This window comes from Apodemus sylvaticus, chromosome 16 (genome assembly GCF_947179515.1).
Source record: "Apodemus sylvaticus chromosome 16, mApoSyl1.1, whole genome shotgun sequence".
In the NCBI taxonomy this organism is placed as follows: domain Eukaryota; kingdom Metazoa; phylum Chordata; class Mammalia; order Rodentia; family Muridae; genus Apodemus; species Apodemus sylvaticus.
Window position 1 is genome coordinate 13,890,659 of NC_067487.1, and position 19,901 is coordinate 13,910,559.

Consider the following 19,901-nt stretch of genomic DNA (forward strand, 5'->3'; position numbering starts at 1 on the left):
CCTTGTTCCCCAATCAACCCCTTCCTGCTTCCCTATCCTGGTATTCCCCTACACTATTGCACTGAGCCTTTCTAGGACCAGTGGTCTTTCCTTCCTTCTTCTTGGGCATCATTTCATATGTGAATTGTTTCCTGTGTATTCTGAGCTTTTGGGCTAATATCCATTTATCAGCGAGTGCATACTGTGTGTGTTCTTTTGTGATTGGGTTACCTCACTCAGGATGACATTCTCCAGTTCCAACCACTTGCCTAAAAATTTCCTGAATTCGTTGTTTTTAATAGCTGAGTAGTATTCCATAGTGTAAATATGCCACATTTTCTGTATCCATTCCTCCACTGAAGGACCTCTGGGTTCTTTCAAGCTTCTGGCTATTATAAATACGGCTGCTATGAACATAAAGGATGAAATTCAAATGTCTAAAGAAAGTTCAATATCCTCAGTCATCAGGTAAGTGCAATACAAACTAGTCTGAGACTCACCTTACACTTGTTAGAATGACTAAGGTCAATAGGCAAATGACAGCCTATAAATACTCATACATTACCATAAGAAGGTAACTTTGTATGATTACTATGAAAATCAGTGTGATGGTTCTATAGGTAGATGAGAATCAATCTGCATTGAAAGCTAAACCACTCTTAAGCATATACTCAAAGGATGCTTTATCTTACTACAGAGATACATGCTTAATAAAGTGCATTGGTGCTCTAGGCACAACAGCAAACAACCTAGATGTCCATCAATATAAGAATGAATAAAGGAAATGTTATACTAGACATCAGCAAACAAAAAAATCCGAATAAAAATGGTGGGCATATCTGAACAAAATTCACAAAAGAAGAATCTCAAATGTCTGAGAAAATCTTAAGGAAATGTTCGATTTCCTAATCTTTCAGGATGGGGCCAGAGGTTGTGTGAAGGAGGTTCTGGGAGGAGAGAATGACACAAATATTGGGATATAAAGTGAATTAATAAGTATTAATGAAACATAATTATGTCACTATAAGTTTACATTGGAATACTGAGTAGAAATGATAATTAGTTAGATATATAGACCCAAGAGTGAAACAAATATCAGACACCAACTTGGAGGTGTATTATCTGTGACATTACATGAGCAGTTGAATTGTGGTTAAAATGACAATAATCCAAACAAGGAGGCACACAGTTATAAATTGGAAAGCACATGCAGAGCAAACCTCAGGTTGTTTCACACACATCCCACATTGACAGATAGAGAATGAAGTCTGTGCACACTGGAAAATTTAGAAATTATTTGATAGCTTAGTCTCTTTAATATGATCCACTTATTTAAAAAATAGATGAGAAGATTTCTAGTGATACTTTGCTATGCTCATAGATTATAGATTGGTGCCTATTCCAATTGTCATCCTTGAGGCTTTATCCAGCAACTCATACAACCAGATGCAGAGACGCACAGCCAAATGTGAGGTAAACTTGGGGAATCCTTTTTGTTTGTTTGTTTGTTTTTTTTGTTTTTTTGTTGTTGTTTTTTTGGGTTTTTTTTTGGTTTTTTTTTGTTTTTTTTATTCGATATAATTTATTTACATTTCAAATGATTTCCCCTTTTCTAGCCCCCCCCCACTCCCCAAAAGTCCCGTAAGCCCCCTTCTCTTCCTCTGTCCTTCCTCCCACCCCTTCCCACTTCCCCGTTCTGGTTTTGCCGAATACTGTTTCACTGAGTCTTTCCAGAACCAGGGGCCACTCCTCCTCTCTTCTTGTATCTCATTTGATGTGTGGATTATGTTTTGTGTATTCCAGTTTTCTAGGTTAATAACCACTTATTAGTGAGTGCATACCATGATTCACCTTTTGAGTCTGGGTTACCTCACTTAGTATGATGTTCTCTAGCTCCATCCATTTGCCTAAGAATTTCATGAATTCATTGTTTCTAATGGCTGAATAGTACTCCATTGTGTAGATATACCACATTTTTTGCATCCACTCTTCTGTTGAGGGATACCTGGGTTCTTTCCAGCATCTGGCAATTATAAATAGGGCTGCTATGAACATAGTAGAGCATGTATCCTTATTACATGGTGGGGAATCCTCTGGATATATGCCCAGGAGTGGTATAGCAGGATCTTCTGGAAGTGAGGTGCCCAGTTTTCGGAGGAACTGCCAGACTGATTTCCAGAGTGGTTGTACCAATTTGCAACCCCACCAGCAGTGGAGGAGTGTTCCTCTTTCTCCACATCGTCTCCAACACCTGCTGTCTCCTGAATTTTTAATCTTAGCCATTCTGACTGGTGTAAGAAGAAATCTTAGGGTTGTTTTGATTTGCATTTCCCTAATGACTAATGAAGTTGAGCATTTTTTAAGATGCTTCTCTGCCATCCGAAGTTCTTCAGGTGAGAATTCTTTTTTTTTTTTTTTTTTTTTTTTTGGTAAGATCATCATTTTTTTTAATTCGATATAATTTATTTACATTTCAAATGATTTCCCCTTTTCTAGCCCCTCCACTCCCCGAAAGTCCCGCAAACCCCCTTCTCTTCCCCTGTCCTCCCACCCACCCCTTCCCACTTCCCCGTTCTGGTTTTGCTGAATACTGTTTCACTGAGTCTTTCCAGAACCAGGGGCCACTCCTCCTTTCTTCTTGTACCTCATTTGATGTGTGGATTATGTTTTGGGTATTCCAGTTTTCTAGGTTAATATCCACTTATTAGTGAGTGCATACCATGATTCACCTTTTGAGTCTGGGTTACCTCACTTAGTATGATATTCTCTAGCTCCATCCATTTGCCTAAGAATTCATAAATTCATTGTTTCTAATGGCTGAATAGTACTCCATTGTGTAGATATACCACATTTTTTGCATCCACTCTTCTGTTGAGGGATACCTGGGTTCTTTCCAGCATCTGGCAATTACAAATAGGGCTGCTATGAACATAGTAGAACATGTATCCTTATTACATGGTGGGGAGTCTTCTGGGTATATGCCCAGGAGTGGTATAGGAGGATCTTCTGGAAGTAAGGTACCCAGTTTTCGGAGGAACCGCCAGACTGATTTCCAGAGTGGTTGTACCAATTTGCAACCCCACCAGCAGTGGAGGAGTGTTCCTTTTTCTCCACACCCTCTCCAACACCTGCTGTCTCCTGAATTTTTAATCTTAGCCATTCTGACTGGTGTAAGATGAAATCTTAGGGTTGTTTTGATTTGCATTTCCCTAATGACTAATGAAGTTGAGCATTTTTTAAGATGTTTCTCCGCCATCCGAAGTTCTTCAGGTGAGAATTCTTTGTTTAACTCTGTACCCCATTTTTAATAGGGTTGTTTGGTTTTCTGGAGTCTAACTTCTTGAGTTCTTTATATATATTGGATATTAGCCCTCTATCTGATGTAGGATTGGTGAAGATCTTTTCCCAATTTGTTGGTTGCCGATTTGTCCTCTTGATGGTGTCCTTTGCCTTACAGAAACTTTGTAATTTTATGAGGTCCCATTTGTCAATTCTTGCTCTTAGAGCATACGCTATTGGTGTTCTGTTCAGAAACTTTCTCCCTGTACCGATGTCCTCAAGGGTCTTCCCCAATTTCTTTTCTATTAGCTTCAGAGTGTCTGGCTTTATGAGAATTCTTTGTTTAACTCTGTACCCCATTTTTTAATAGGTGTCCCACTGCTTTTACCAAGCTTGAAAAATATAACTAAGCGTTCTGGTACAAGAACTATATGTAGATAAAATAAAACTATAAACAGAATGTATTTGATGTCAAGGACCCAGCTGTCTATTAGTCTCAGTCAACATGACAGGCTTGATAGTAGAAGATAGAAGACTTCTATCTTCTACTTAAGCCAGAGCTGGCTAAAGACTGCAGGTGATCTCAGTCATCCCATATGTGATAGAAGAGGCACTCAGACAACTGTGATTTTATGAAATATGTAGTATCTCCTAATTAAGTTAGCAATTTTAACATTGTTTGATTAAAACCAAAGCATGTCATGAAGACAAAGCAAAATATGAAAAATTATGTGATTAGTTATGACATATTTGCTTTTCTCAGGAAGAATATAATTACTATAAGAAAGCATATTTATCATTGAAATATGTTATAGTTAAGCTTCATAGCTATCCCTAATCCAGAAATATGTAGTACCAAATGTTACAAAGTGTAAATGTTGTGTCACAAAGTAAATATGTATAATTCAGTTCAAATAATAAATGTTATTTTAATGCAGAATAGGATGAAAAGAGAACTAAAAGTAGAAAATTGTAATTGAATCTTATTTCTTCACTCTGGTGGGAATTGTTTTTAATGTGGTTAGTTTGGAGGTTTGGGGCTATGTTATATGATTTTTATCAGTTCATAAACTCAACAGTGGTGTTGGATTCCCCTCTCAGCTTCCTGCTGGGATGACACTAGTGCTGATGCCCATCCTGTTGGTGAGGATGGGCTCATGAGCTGATGCCCTAGTGATCACAGAGTGAATGGTCTTCGTGTTAGAAAGATTTTAGGAAAAAATGAGGACTGAAAAATAAGGGAAGGAAGGAATGCAAGCTTTTCACTTGTATAAGAAAATAAGGAGAAAAGTAGATTGCATATTTATAGGAGCTCAGATGAATCACAGTGTTACAGATTAGGGCAGTGTACATACAAGAGAGTGTGACAATTCCCACAATTACTTTCAACGATGAAGGCCTGAATTAATCTGTCAAATTATGTCAAGATCAACAGAAGATGAATTATAAAATGTCGAGGGAAATGTTACTCACGAGATCTGTCAATGGTCATGGAAAATTGCTGTGGTGAATATTTTCTAGGATTATCTATGACAACTAAATTCTTAGAGGTTGTGTCTTCTTTCCTCTTCTATGTATTTAAGAGAAGCTACTATTACAGTTCTTCCATGATTACTGTAATCATTCATCACATACTTTAGGATGATCAAAAACCATAAAATCTAAAAACAAAATAACCAACATTATGGTATCAGTATTTGAAAATTCAAATTATTATGGAGTCATTCATTACTGCATGGGTTCACAGAATCAACCTATCACCAACTTGTTATTTTACAGTTATATGAAAATTGAGAGAATAGTTTTCACTGACAACTATGATAATCAGTGCTATTGTGCTATTTTTCTCTGATATACAATCAAGTCATATTTTTAAAAAAAATGCCCATTTTGATGATTCCTATTTTTATCATCATTTAATTACTGTTTTTATCACTTCAAAATATTATAACTATTATACTGATTGAACCAAACTTGATTTATGACAGATATATGGGTATGTCTTAGACTATGAAAAGTTTCTCCATCCTGTTTTCTGTTCTTATTTGAATAACATATTTTCAATTAAGTTTTTTTGGGGTGAGCCATCTTTCTTAGCAAAAAGTACATATAATTACTTAGCATGGCAGTTAATGATATTTACATCCATCTCATGGATTTATATTATACCTAATACATTTGTTAATGCTACATACTTAGCTGTTTACAGTGAATAGAGATAATAAAATATATATTCCCTCAAAAATGTATATCCTCTCATTCATTTTGTGTGACCTTGTACTTTTTTGGTTTTCTTTTTAACCACTTCAATCGCAGTATGGATGATTCAACTATTTTTTAAAATTCTTTTATAAATATATTGATTCATCTGATAACATTTTTAATGTAAAGGAAAACATTAAATTTTTATTTGATATCTTTTTTTAAATTTATTGATATATATATATTTACATTTCAAATGATTTTCCCTTTTCTGGACCACCACTCCCCGAAAGTCCCATCAGTCCCCTTCCCTCCCCCTGTTTTCCCACCCAACCCTTCCCACTTCCCTGTTCTGATTGTGTTCTTGTTCTATACTGCTTCACTGAGTCGTTCCAGAACAAGGGGCCTCTCCTCCGTTCTTCTTGTACCTCATTTGATGTGTGGATTATGTTTTGGGTACTCCAGTTTTCTAGGTTAATATCCACTTATTAGTGAGTGCATAGCATGATTCATCTTTTGAGTCTGGGTTACCTCACTTAGTATGATGTTCTCCAGCTCCATCCATTTACCTAAGAATTTCAGGAATTCATTGTTTCTAATGGCTGAATAGTACTCCATTGTGTAGATATACCACATTTTTTGCATCCACTATTCTGTTGAGGGATACCTGGGTTCTTTCCAACTTCTGGCAATTATAAATAGGGCTGCTATGAACATAGTAGAACATGTATCCTTATTACATGCTGGGGAATCTTTTGGGTATATGCCCAGGAGTGGTATAGCAGGATTTTCTGGAAGTGAGGTGCCCAGTTTTCGGAGGAACCGCCAGACTGATTTCCAGAGTGGTTGTACCAATTTGCAACCCCACCAGCAGTGGAGGAGTGTTCCTCTTTCTCCACATCCTCACCAACACCCGCTGTCTCCTGAATTTTTAATCTTAGCCATTCTGACTGGTGTAAGGTGAAATCTCAGGGTTCTTTTGATTTGCATTTCCCTAATGACTAATGAAGTTGAGCATTTTTTAAGATGTTTCTCCGCCATCCGAAATTCTTCAGGTGAGAATTCTTTGTTTAACTCTGTACCCCATTTTTTAATAGGGTTATTTGTTTTTCTGGAGTCTAACTTCTTGAGTTCTTTATATATATTGGATATTAGCCCTCTATCTGATGTAAGATAGGTGAAGATCTTTTCCCAATTTGTTGGTTGCCGATCTGTCCTTTTGATGATGTCCTTTGCCTTACAGAAACTTTGTAATTTTATGAGGTCCCATTTTTCAATTTTTGATCTTAGAGCATATGCTATTGGTGTTCTGTTCAGAAACTTTCTCCCTGTACCGATGTCCTCAAGGGTCTTCCCCAGTTTCTTTTCTATTAAGTTCAGAGTATCTGGCTTTATGTGGAGGTCCTTGATCCATTTGGATTTGAGCTTAGTACAAGGAGACAAGGATGGATCAATTCACATTCTTCTGCATGCTGACCTCCAGTTGAACCAGCACCATTTGGCGAAAAGGCTATCTTTTTTCCATTGGATGTTTTCAGCCCCTTTGTCGAGAATCAAGTGGCCATAGGAGTGTGGGTTCATTTCTGGATCTTCAATCCTGTTCCATTGATCTGCCTGCCTGTCACTGTACCAATACCATGCAGTTTTTAACACTATTGCTCTGTAGTATTCCTTGAGGTCAGGGATACTGATTCCCCCAGAATTTCTTTTGTTGCTGAGAATAGTTTTAGCTATCCTGGGTTTTTTGTTATTCCAGATGAATTTGAGAATTACTCTTTCTAACTCTGTGAAGAATTGACTTGGGATTTTGATGGGTATTGCATTGAATCTGTATATTGCTTTTGGTAAAATTGCCATTTTAACTATATTGATCCTGCCGATCCATGAGAATGGGAGATTTTCCCATTTTTTGGGGTCTTCTTCCATTTCCTTCTTCAGAGTCTTGAAGTTCTTGTCATACAGATCTTTCACATGTTTGGTAAGAGTCATCCCAAGATACTTTATACTGTTTGTAGCTATTGTGAAGGGGGTAATTTCCCTAATTTCTTTCTCAGCCTGCTTATCCTTTGAGTATAGGAAGGCCACTGATTTGCTTGAGTTGATTTTATAACCTGCCACTTTGCTGAAGATGTTTATCAGCTGTAGGAATTCTCTAGTGGAGTTTTTTGGGTCACTGAGGTAGACTATCATGTCATCTGCAAATAATGATAGTTTGACTTCTTCCTTTCCAATTTGTATCCCTTTGACCTCCTTATGTTGTCAAATTGCCCGAGCTAGTACCTCAAGTACAATATTGAAAAGATAAGGAGAAAGGGGGCAGCCCTGTCTAGTCCCTGATTTTAGTGGGATTGCTTCAAGTTTCTCTCCATTTAGTTTGATGCTGGCTACCGGTTTGCTGTATATTGCTTTAACTATGTTTAGGTATGGGCTTTGAATCCCTGTTCTTCCCAAGACTTTAAGCATGAAAGGATGCTGAATTTTGTCAAATGCTTTTTCAGCATCCAATGAAATGACCATGTGGTTTTTTTCTTTGAGTTTGTTTATGTAGTGGATTGCATTGATGGATTTCCATATATTGAACCAACCCTGCATCCCTGGGATAAAGCCTACTTGATCATGGTGGATGATCGTTTTGATGTGTTCTTGGATTCAGTTGGCAAGAATTTTATTGAGTATTTTTGCATCGATGTTCATAAGGGAGATTGGTCTGAAGTTTTCTTTCTTTGTTGGATCTTTGTGTGGTTTTGGTATCAGCGTAATTGTTCCTTCGTAGAAGGAATTGGGTAGGGTTCCTTCTGTTTCTATTTTGTGGGATAGTTTGAAGAGTATTGGTGTTGGGGCTTCTTTGAAGGTCTGATAGAATTCTGCACTGAAACCATCTGGTCCTGTGCTTTTTCTGGTTGGAAGACTTTCTATGACCCCTTCTATTTCTTTAGGGGTTATGGGACTGTTTAGATGATCTATTTGTTCCTGATTTAATTTTGGTATTTGGTATCTGTCTAGGAAATTGTCCATTTCCTCCAGATTCTCCAGTTGTGTTGAGTATAGGCTTTTGTAGTAGGATCTGATGATTTTTTGGATTTCCTCAGTTTCTGTTGTAATATCTCCCTTTTCATTTCTAAGTTTGTTAATTTGGATACTTTCTCTGTGCCCTTTGGTCAGTCTGGCTAAGGGTTTATCTATCTTGTTGATCTTCTCAAAGAACCAGCTCCTGGACTCGTTGATTCTTTGTATGGTTCTCTTTGTTTCCATTTGATTGATATCAGCCCTGAGTTTGATGATTTCCTGTCTTCTACTCCTCCTGGGTGAAATAGCTTCTTTTTGTTCCAGGGCTTTCAGGTGTGTCACTAAGCTGATAGTATATGCTCTCTCCATTTTCTTTTTGGAGGCACTCAGGGCTATAAGTTTTCCTCTTAGCACTGCTTTCATTGTGTCCCAAAGATTTGGGTATGTTGTGCCTTCATTTTCATTAAATTCTAAAAGTCTCTGATTTCTTTCTTTATTTCTTCTTTGGCCAAGGTGTCATTGGGTAGAGTATTGTTCAGCCTCCATGTGTATGTGGGCTTTCTGTTGTTTTTGTTGCTATTGGAAACCACTCTTACACCATAGTGATCTGATAGGAGGCATGGGATTAGTTCGATCTTCTTGTATTTGTTGAGGTCTTTCTTGTGACCAACTATATGGTCGATTTTGGAGAAGGTACCATGAGGTGCTGAGAAAAGGGTATATTCTTTTGCTTTAGGGTGAAATGTTCTATAAATATCCGTCAAATCCAATTGGTCTAAAGCTTCAATTAGTTTTACTGTGTCCCTGTTTAGTTTCTGTTTTCCTGATCGGTCCATTGAGGAGAGTGGAGTGTTGAAGTCCCCCACAATTATTGTGTTAGGTGCAATGTGTGCATTGAGCTTTAGTAAAATTTCTTTTACGAATGAGGGTTCCCCTGTATTTGGAACATAGATGTTCAGAATTGAAAGTTCTTCTTGGTGGATTTTTCTTTTGACCAGCAAGAAGTGTCCCTCAGTGTATCTTTTGATGACTTTAGGTTGAAAGTCGATTTTATCTGATATTAGAATGGCTACTCCGTCTCGTTTACTGAGACCATTGGCTTGTAAAATTGTCTTCCAGCCTTTTACTCTAAGGTAGTTTTGATCTTTGACATTTAGGTGTGTTTCCTGTATGCAGCAAAATGTAGGGTCCTGTTTCCTTATCCAGTCTATGTTAGTCTATGTCTTTTTATTGGGGAATTGAGTCCATTGATGTTAAGAGATATTAAGGAATAGAGATTATTACTTCCTGTCATTTTTGATGTTATTTTTATATTTGAGTGATTATCTTCTTTTGGGTTTGATGAAGGAAGGGTACTATCTTACTTTTTCCAGGGTGTAGTTTCCCTCCTTGTATTGGAGTTTTCCTCCTATTATTCTTTGTAGAGCTGGGTTTGTGGAAAGATATTGTGTAAATTTGGTTTTGTCATGGAATGTCTTGGTTTCTCCATCTATTGTGATTGAGGGTTTTGCTGGGTATAGTAGTCTTGGCTGACATTTGTGTTCTCTTAGAGTCTGCATGAGATCTTCCCAGGATCTTCTAGCTTTCATGGTATCTGGTGAGAAGTCTCGTGTGATTCTGATAGGTCTTCCTTTATATGTTACTTGGCCTTTTTCTCTTACTGCCTTTAATATTCTTTATTTGTTTAGTGCATTTGGGGTTTTAATTATTATGTGGTGAGAGGTATTTCTGCTCAGATCCAGTCTGTTTGGAGTTCTGTAGGCTTCTTGTATATTCATAGGTATCTCTCTCTTTAAGTTGGGAAAGTTTTCTTCCATAATTTTGTTAAAGATATTTGCTGGCCCTTTCAGTTGTAAATCTTCACTCTCATCTATACCTATAATCCTTAGGTTTGGTCTTCTCATTGTATCCTGGATTTCCTGGATGTTCTGGGATACAAGCTTTTTGCATTTTGCATTTTCGTTGACTGTTGAGTCAATGGTTTCTATGGTATCTTCGGCATCTGAAATTCTTTCTTCCATCTCTTGTATTCTGTTGTTTATATTTGCATCTATGGCCCCTGATTTCTTCTCAAGGTTTTCTATCTCCAAAGTTGTCTCCCTTTGTGATTTCTTAGTTGTTTCTACTTCTGTTTTTAGATCCACGATGGTTTTGCTCAGTTCCATCATTTGTTTGTTTGTGTTTTCCTGTAATTCTTTAAGAGGTTTTTGTGTTTCCTCTTTCATGACTTCTGCCTGTTGATGCAAGTCTCCTGCATTTCTTTGTTTTCTTTTTTGTTTTTTTGTTTTTTTTTGTTTTTTGTTTTTTTGCCTTTCTTCTTTATTGGCTTCTATCTCTTAGGCCTTATTCTCTTGCATTTCTTTAAGTGATTTTTCTGTTTCCATTATATGGGTTTCTAGCTTATTCATGTTCCCCTGTATTTCTTTAAGAGATTCCTTTATGTCCTTTTTGTGTTCTTCTAGCAGTATCATGATCAGTGATTTTAAATCCAAATCTTGTTTCTCTGGTGTGTTGGCATAACCAGGACTTGCTGATGTTGGAGAATTTGGTTCACATGCTGCCATATTGCCTAGATTTCTGTTAGTAGCGTTCCTGCATTTGCCCTTTGCCATCTTGTTCTCTGGAGTTAGTTGGTCTTGTCCCTGACTGGTGTTTGGGCCTCCTGAGGGGCTCTAGGGCTATTATTGCAACACTATATGGCTGGGTTACCCCTGTAGCTGATTGCTGATGTGCTGTCTTCCTCATGGGTGCCCTTGCAGCGCTAGTGTGCTTTGCCCCAGATTGTGTCTGTGAATCAGATAGAGCCCATTTGCACCTTCAGGGAGTGCTGATGGTGTATGCTGCCGGGACCTTTTCTTCCTGCTTATCGCTCTGCTGGGCAGCCAATCTCCCAACCGGGTTGGTGCACACAAGGCTAGCCTGGCTGCTCAGGCCCTGGGAGGCCAAGGTCCGAGCAAAGTTCCCCTTGGGCTATGACTGTTAATTGAGTCTGTCAGGTGGCCAGGATGGTGGGCCTGTGCGCTCGCGCTCCCTGAAAATGCAGGGAGAGTCTGCTGGGCTAACAACCTCCTGGGCGGGTTGACACACAGATGGCCCACCAAGCCGCCCAGTTCTTGGGGTCAGTCCAGGGCCTGTTGGGGCCTAGACCCCCGCTTTGTTAGCCTCAGGCTATGCCTGTTATGGCTTTGCCTGCTAGAGCTCTCTGGTGTCCTATAGGCAAAATGGCGGCGCGGGCAAAAAACCTCCTGGCTGGGTTGGCACCCCGATGGTCCCCCGAACAGCCCAGGGCCTGGGTGCAGGCAAACGCCCGTCGGGCTTAGACCCCCGCGATGTTGGCCTCAGGTTATGTTTGTGTACCTCAGTCTGTCCGATCTCTCTGGAGTTCGAAACCAAGATGGAGGCGAGTCTCTTGTGACTGGCGGGAAGCAGAGTTACCATGGTCGTGGGCGCAGGGCCTAACTGGACCCTGTGTCGCCTTGGTTCCACTGCTGATGGCCCTTCAGCTGGACCAGCCACTGCTGTACTGCTGCCACCTCCGCCGCCGCCACTCCAAATCCTTTTATTTGATATCTTGACTCTTGTTGGAGATAAATATTTTGGTTGTGTGTGCATATGTATAAGGTATGAGCAAATGAATCATGAAGGACCTGTATACTCATGCTCTTATAATAGGGAAGAGTAAAATTAGAAAAGTTTGGTCAATGTGGTAGTTCATATCATAATTCTTTTTTTTGCTCATAATTAAATTTTTTATTATAATTTATTATTTTCTATATTCCATGTTTGCATTCCAAATGATTTTCCCTTTCCAAGTTCCCCCCTCCCCATAAGTTCCCTAAGTCCTCTTTCCTCCGCCTATTCCCCATGTGTGTGCTTTCTTGTCAGGATGAGCAACATTCTCCCTCAAAACAGGAATTAGGTATTTGTGAGTTGCATTCTTTGGGTCTAAATAAAAAATTAATTCTTCTGTAAGAGTAGCCAGTGCTCTTAACCACTGAGCCACCTCTCCAGTCTCCCAATAAAATATCTTTACAGCACATGTTATAATGGAAACGTAGGTCTACAATGAGAGGAACTGCCACTTATTTAAGAATCAAGTGACTCATTCATCCCCAACCCTTCTCTTCCTGCTTCTCTAGTTTGTCACTTGGTTTTGAAGACAATTTAGCATCTATTTTCATTTTATAAGTGTCTATATACTTGAACTAATGCAATTATATAAAACCTTAGAACAAAAGACAATGGGGAAAAAAACTGATATTTGTCTTTTTGAGACTGGCTAAACTTACTATGACCTGTTGCATGGTTTTTCCTTCATATGAAGGAAAAATCTATTGTGTAAATATCATGCACCATTTACGTATTTCTGTTTGCGGATACATATGTAAGTTTAATGCAAAAAAAAAACAATGATGTTTGAGAATCTGTAATATATTAAAAGAATATTTATAAATGCACATAAAATTTCCTAATTTAATCTATTATAAAATATAACTTCAAAAGCATAAAGAAATTTAGGCATTTTAGGTATAAAAATAATATCTTAAAATAAAATATTAAGAAATTATTTATCTTGTGTCTGCTTTTCTGGACTGCCTTTCTTATGCAACAGGCAGGGTTGTGAATGAGGCCCATCGTCACATCTGTCTTCACACTTTTCTCCCTCAGAAAATGAAAATACTAAAATAACTTAGTAAAAAGGAAGTTTTTACAAACACTTTGTATTTGTCAGTTTCCTTTAAGAAAACACTACTGTTTGTTGACTACATATAAATAATTTAGGACACATCATGAATTACGGATATCAAATCATGGGTATACAGAGGTCTCTGAAAGTGCTGACATTACATTGTGACTCTTTGTTTAGAAACTTGTGGTACTGGACAGAAGATAGAGACTGGTAATAACTGAGATTCCTGAAATTATACAGTATACTTTTGCTAAAATATCATCTTTTCTTATGTGAATGCATATAGATATTTTGTCAACAGAACATAAAAGCCAATGGCTATATGATGCTCTATTCTCCAGCCTAAGGCATTTCTCTACCCCTTCTTCATTATTTATCACGATCATATTTAATTTATTATGTAGTAGATGCTATGATACATGATATAAAATTTAAGGACAGAAGAAGAGAAGAAAAAGAAGAAGGACGAGGAGGAGGAAGAAGAGGAGAAGGAATGTCTGAATAAAAGTCAAACAGGAAATAAGATCTGTGCAGCTCTCCATCTTCTTCTGAAGAAACTTCTGTCCTCTGAAAGGTCGTAAGTGGTTATGCAGCCACCTATGTCTTCTCATTGTTATAGCATATACTTAATTTTGCCACAGATAGTACTTAACAGCATCTTTATTTATCTTACTTTAATTCCATTCCAAGAATGATATCATCAAGAGCCCTTTCTCTCCATTCATTTGTGGAAACAATGCTTTGACATGCAGTACAAGGTTTCCACATCACATTTCAACCCGTGTTCATCATGAGTAGGCTAATGTTGGAAATCCTGCAGGTATGAAAACAAAACAGTATCATCATCAATACCTGTCAATCATATAATATCAACATGTTCTATCTCTGGTAATGTAAGGTTCTACCTTCTATCTCCTCTCATTAGGTAGCATATGGGGGTTATGAACTGTTCTTTATCACAAACACAAAACAAAGACACACAGTGACACAGTCACACCCATGTATAGTCAAACCCTTCATTTACCACACTTTTTGGGGTTCACAATATGTAGGCCATACCTAAGAAATTGTTAAACTCAGGGAGGATGTGCATCTAATTAAATTTGAAACTTATGCTTTATTAAATACTTTTGATTTTGAAATAGACAAATGGATGTTTATTTTATACGTTGGTGTTATTACAACAATTTATTTTGTTTTTTATTAATTAGTTGCAACTTGCCTATTAGGAACTTTCATAAACAGAGAAACCAAAAGTCCACTATTTGTTCAATACAGAGAACTGGTACCCCAGCAGCTCTAGTCTGATACTGAAAATCCTGAAAGAAATTCTCCAGAGCTGCTGACTGCTATCCCATCTGTGTTGAAATTCAAAAGAAGTGGCTTCAAATACCAGCAAAGGAATTGATTTTTAAAGATGAATTGTGTGGGGTTGGTGAGATGGCTCAGCTGATGAAAGTACTTGCCACCTAGTCTAATGAGTTAAGTTTAACCTCTGGGACCCACAGAAAGACATAAGAGTATTACTAGCTACCTTGAATTGTCCCGTGACATCCACATGAATAGCATTTTACACCCCCATACCCACATAACTACACAATGAATATACAGTTGTAATAAATTTGCATACCACGTTTTCATTACTGACTCTGGTTTTCCATGTTCATATCACTTCATCACTTCATCATGTAATTCCCCCTATGTTCATTTTGTGGAAATTTAAGTGCCAAGCTAAAATGACAACAAAGAAAACAAACATAAAGCTGGGTCTAGGCACCGGCTAACATACATGAGTGTGCGCACACACATACACACACACACACACACACACATACACACACACACACACACACACACACACACACACTCACACATAGTTGCTTACAAAGACAAAGAAATGTAGAATCAGCAGAGCCAGGTGAAGATAGAACATTGTGGAGCACAGATTAGAGTCAGAACTTTAGATGACCTCTGTTGATAAACACCATGCCAACACTGTTTCAAGCATAGGATATCGAATGTTACGGGACAGGATACTCTCAGAACTGGGAAATATTACTGCAGTAAAATTTATATCCAACAGAGTTGGAAAACTCCTGCATATGGCCCTTGAGTTCTCAGGAGTGTAATTGTATTCTTGGAGGTAATTCATTTGGTTGACTACATTTGCTCACAAATGTGCTAATCTTGTGGTTAAACTTTAGAAGAGTTATATTATTTGAACTTTTACTGACACAAAGTTTGACTACTTTAAAATATTTATTTCAATTAATTTTGTTCTTTTTATTACAAATATAAAGGGGCTGGAGAGATGGCTCAGTGGTTAAGAGCACTGACTGCTCTTCCAAAGGTCCTGAGTTCAAATCCCAGCAACCACATGGTGGCTAACAACCACCCATAAAGAGATCTGACGCCCTTTCCTAGTGTGTCTGAGACAGCTACAGTGTACTTAGATATAATAATAAATCTTTAAAAAAACAAAATAACAAAAGACACATATAAACCAAATAATATTATATGCTACATTAATCAGGTTCATAAATAAATTTAAATAGTATCACTTAATTGTTATAAACAGATTTTAGTAAAACACACTTTATTATTCTTTAAATATGTATCACACAACCTATAATTAACTTACCTGTTTTATTTTTAAAATCATTTGACCAATACCTCTAAATTATCCTAGAATATGAAATGACGCTCAATCACTTAATATAAGAAAAATTACTGCTTGCACTGAGTAAAGACTATTTTGCTATTGAAGCAAGATTGCTTAATAAACATTTATCTCTGGGTAACTAAGAAAGCTTCTTTGTGTTCTTGTAAAGATTTCCCAGTGGTTAAGGCCTCTTCATTCTCTTCCATAGAATTTAAGTTCAGTTCATTCTACCTATCCATAAAGATGCCTCACAATGTCTGAAATTCCAACTCTAGACGATCTGAAGTCCTCTTCTTATCAGTACAAACACCAAATACACAAATGGCATACACTCTCAAGGACAGACACACACACACACACACACACACACACACACACACTATAATTACAGGACAAAAGCAAACAATCCAGAAGTAAGACTTATTGTCACAAAGAAAGACAACACTTAAATTTTTAATTTATTTTTATTTTTGAAACTTCCTTTTTAAACATTTTATTATTACATTATTTTATTTATTTACACTCCAAATTTTGCACCCCTTCCCAGTGCACTCTCTCAGAGTTCTTCACCCCTTCTCCATACTCCTTTGCCTCTGAAAGGGTGCTCCCCTACCCACCCACCCCACCACTAACCCAACATGCATCCCCCTTCCTTAGGCATCAAGTCTCTACAGGATTAGGCACATCTTTTCCCACTGAGAGCAGACAAGGCAGTCCTATGCTATATATGTAGCCACAGACCATCCATGTACATTCTTTGGTTGGTAGCTTAGTCTCTGGGAACCTCTGAGGGATCCAGGTTGTTGATACCATTGTTCTTCCTACAGAGTTGCCATTTCCTTCAGATTCTTTACTCCTTCCCCTAACCCTTCCAAAGGGTAACGACTTCAACTCCTGCTGTCCTCATGTGAGTTATCCTGGTTGAAGTTCTCCTTTAACTTTCCCCCTCAATCCTGAACCATTATGTTCTTAAAAATATTGTGTTAGCATTATGTCCTCCCTGTCCTCTCCCCCTCTAAATCTCCAGTGCCCTCTCTCTCTTAGACATATGTCCTTCTCTTTTGTTAATTACACACACACACACACACACACACACACACACACACACACACATAAGATTTGTCATATTATCCATACATCTACATCTACATCTATCTGGCCATCACCCTCACCTACACATAAAATTCATATATAAATATTAATACAGCCTATTGGATCACTTTTCAACCATTTACATGATGTGTTTAGGACTGAGCACTTGTTATTGATATAAGGATTCTCCCACATGAAATCTCAAAAATATGGTCCTCTGACCACAACATGCAGAGTGACATCAGCTAAGATGACTCCTTCAAAGGAGGCTAAAAGACTGCAGCAAAGAGGACACACTAGGCATACACTACTCACAAGCCAAATGGAGAAAGAGTATTGAAATTATTACATTGGAAAGATGTGAAAAATTCAAAATAAAATATATGAAGTAAAATTGAGAGTACAAAACTAATGAGTGGTATTTGAGTAGTCATTCGTGATCTGTGTACATATAGCTTTGTCTAAAATATAGCTTTGAAGTTCAGTACTAAAGGGATTGCAAGTAAATAAGCTAATTAGGCATGGAGATTACAGACACATGCTGAAGACATCTGGCTCAAAGTTAGGTAGAGGAAAATAAGGCTACATAACATGAGAGGTTATAAGCATAGGTTTTCCTTGAGTTATTTAACAAGGTTCACCAATAGGGCAGCTCTGTACTTGAGAGGAAAATTGAGTGTACAGGAGGCAATCCAGTCCCTTAGACCAGATCAAAGTGTTATGTGCCAGCCTCTACTTTTGTCCATAACTGAGCCAAAATATCAGGATTTGTGTACATCCTATTGGCTGTTTCATAATCTCAAACTTCATTCTTTCCTGCATGGGGATTAGGGCAATATGTAGAATAGACATTTACTGGTATATCCGTTAACAGGGTTTTAAAATTACTGTCATGCTAAAATAGGTACAATTTTAATAATCTATAGCTGCTTATGGTGGCCCTATTTCAGTTTACTGAGGTACTTACTGTCTTTGACTTAAGTTTTGAGCACTATTTTGATGTTGGACTATAGTACTTGAAAATGTACTGCAGTAGGGAAATTTGATAATAAAACAAAAATTTGAGCTGGAAATGAAGCATTTGATACAGACTATTAATATAATTTTAAATATTCACTTTCCTGATAAAAAAATAAAGGTGATTCTGGAGGCATGAGGAAAGTGGGTGAATGGGGGATGGAGCACCCTCAAAGAGGCAGAGGTTATAGGGGTGAGGGGAAATGGGACGGACATTGGTGGAGGGCTACCCAAGATGGGGGATATCTTTTGAAATGTAAACAAATAAGATGATTGAGTTATTATATATTTTTATATACAAAGTCATCAAACATTATTATATATATAAATTTTCTAATTCCAAGTATTTGTTTATCAGTCTTACCTAACAACATGACTTACATGGTGAAGATTTAACCTAGCTTGGGATTTTGTTCTGAGTCTAGCCTGGCTGGTGTGTCAACTTGACACAAGCTGGAGTTATCACAGAGAAAGGAGACTCCCTTGAGGAAATGCCTCCATGAGAGCCAACTATAAAGCATTTTCCCAATTAGTGATCAAGAGGGAAGGGTCCATTTTCAGTGGTGCCATCCTTCAGCTGGTAATCTTGACTTCTATAAACTGAGAAAGCCAGGGGAACCAATGCAGTAAGTAACATCCCTCCATGGCTTCTCCATCAGCTCCCGCTTCCTAACCTGCTTGAATTACAGTCCTGACTTCCTTTGGTGATGAACAGCAGTGTGGAAATGTAAGCTAAATAAACCCTCTCCTCCCCATCATGCATCTTGGTCATGAGGTTTGTGCATTAATAGAAACCCTGACTAAGACAGGGTCCATGGGTATATTTACTCATTTAATTATGTGCAATGCTTCTCAATTACATGCACCTAATGGCAGTATTGTTTTCATAGATTTGTTATTTTTTAAATAAAAGGGATCAAAATAAATAAACAAAGATTAGTGCAAGGCTAATTTCTTGGTTTTATAAAAAAGTTAATGTTTTGTTGAAATTATTAGTTATATCACAGGGATTTAATTATCCTTAGATTAGTAAGGTAGGACTCATTACTTTCACATGAGAACATCATAGCCAATTTTGGAAATTCTTTTTGTACACATGTCAGTGGCAGCAATGTGCAGATTCTATTATGAAATTCATATCATTTAACAGTTTTGAGTCAAAATATCGGATGCCTTTTATATCTCTATCCTAACAATGACAAAATAGAAATTAATGTGGTATGTGCCCTGTTGATATTACACAGTAATTAGTTGTTCATGAATTATAACCAGGAAATTTAGATTGACATTATATGATTCAGTCTTTAAGAGCAATAAAAGGATCAAAGAGAATGTGATGGAGCCCATACTGAAATATTGAAAAGTAGTGTTTTAGAGCATTTGAACTGAGATATTACAGCTAGAAATTCTCTCTCTCTCTCTCTCTCTCTCTCTCTCTCTCTCTCTCTCCCTCCCTCCTACCTTATGTTCTTCTTCTGGTAGTATTTGGGTGTTGAAACCTTATTATTTTCTATGAACAATCAATCTTCAAACTAATTTATAGAAACACAGTCAAATACTATCTTAAAGAGAAGACTACACTGGTGTGTGCTAAGTTATCACTGCCTAGACAATCTGTCACATACATGTCTTAGCAGTGCAGCAATGTCCACTATGGTAAGTTTGTTTGGATTACTCTATTTACATAGCTGGGTGGAAGACTAACAGTCTCAAGCAATGAAATAATGGAAATGCAGAGGATATAACAAGGTTTACATTCACTGTCACACAAGGATGAAGCTATGTGCAATTTCCTAATTTGTGTCTTCTTTAACTTTTTAATAGATAAAATTTCCCAGGAGTCTGAGAGAGAAAAGACAGGTAGTAGGAGTTTACTCTGAAACAGGTTAAGGTCCAAGAGAAGGGCAACAAAGGAGGTGTTTGCCACAAAGGGCAAAGAAGGAGAGGACAGGGAGGTGAACAGGAGAAGGAGGG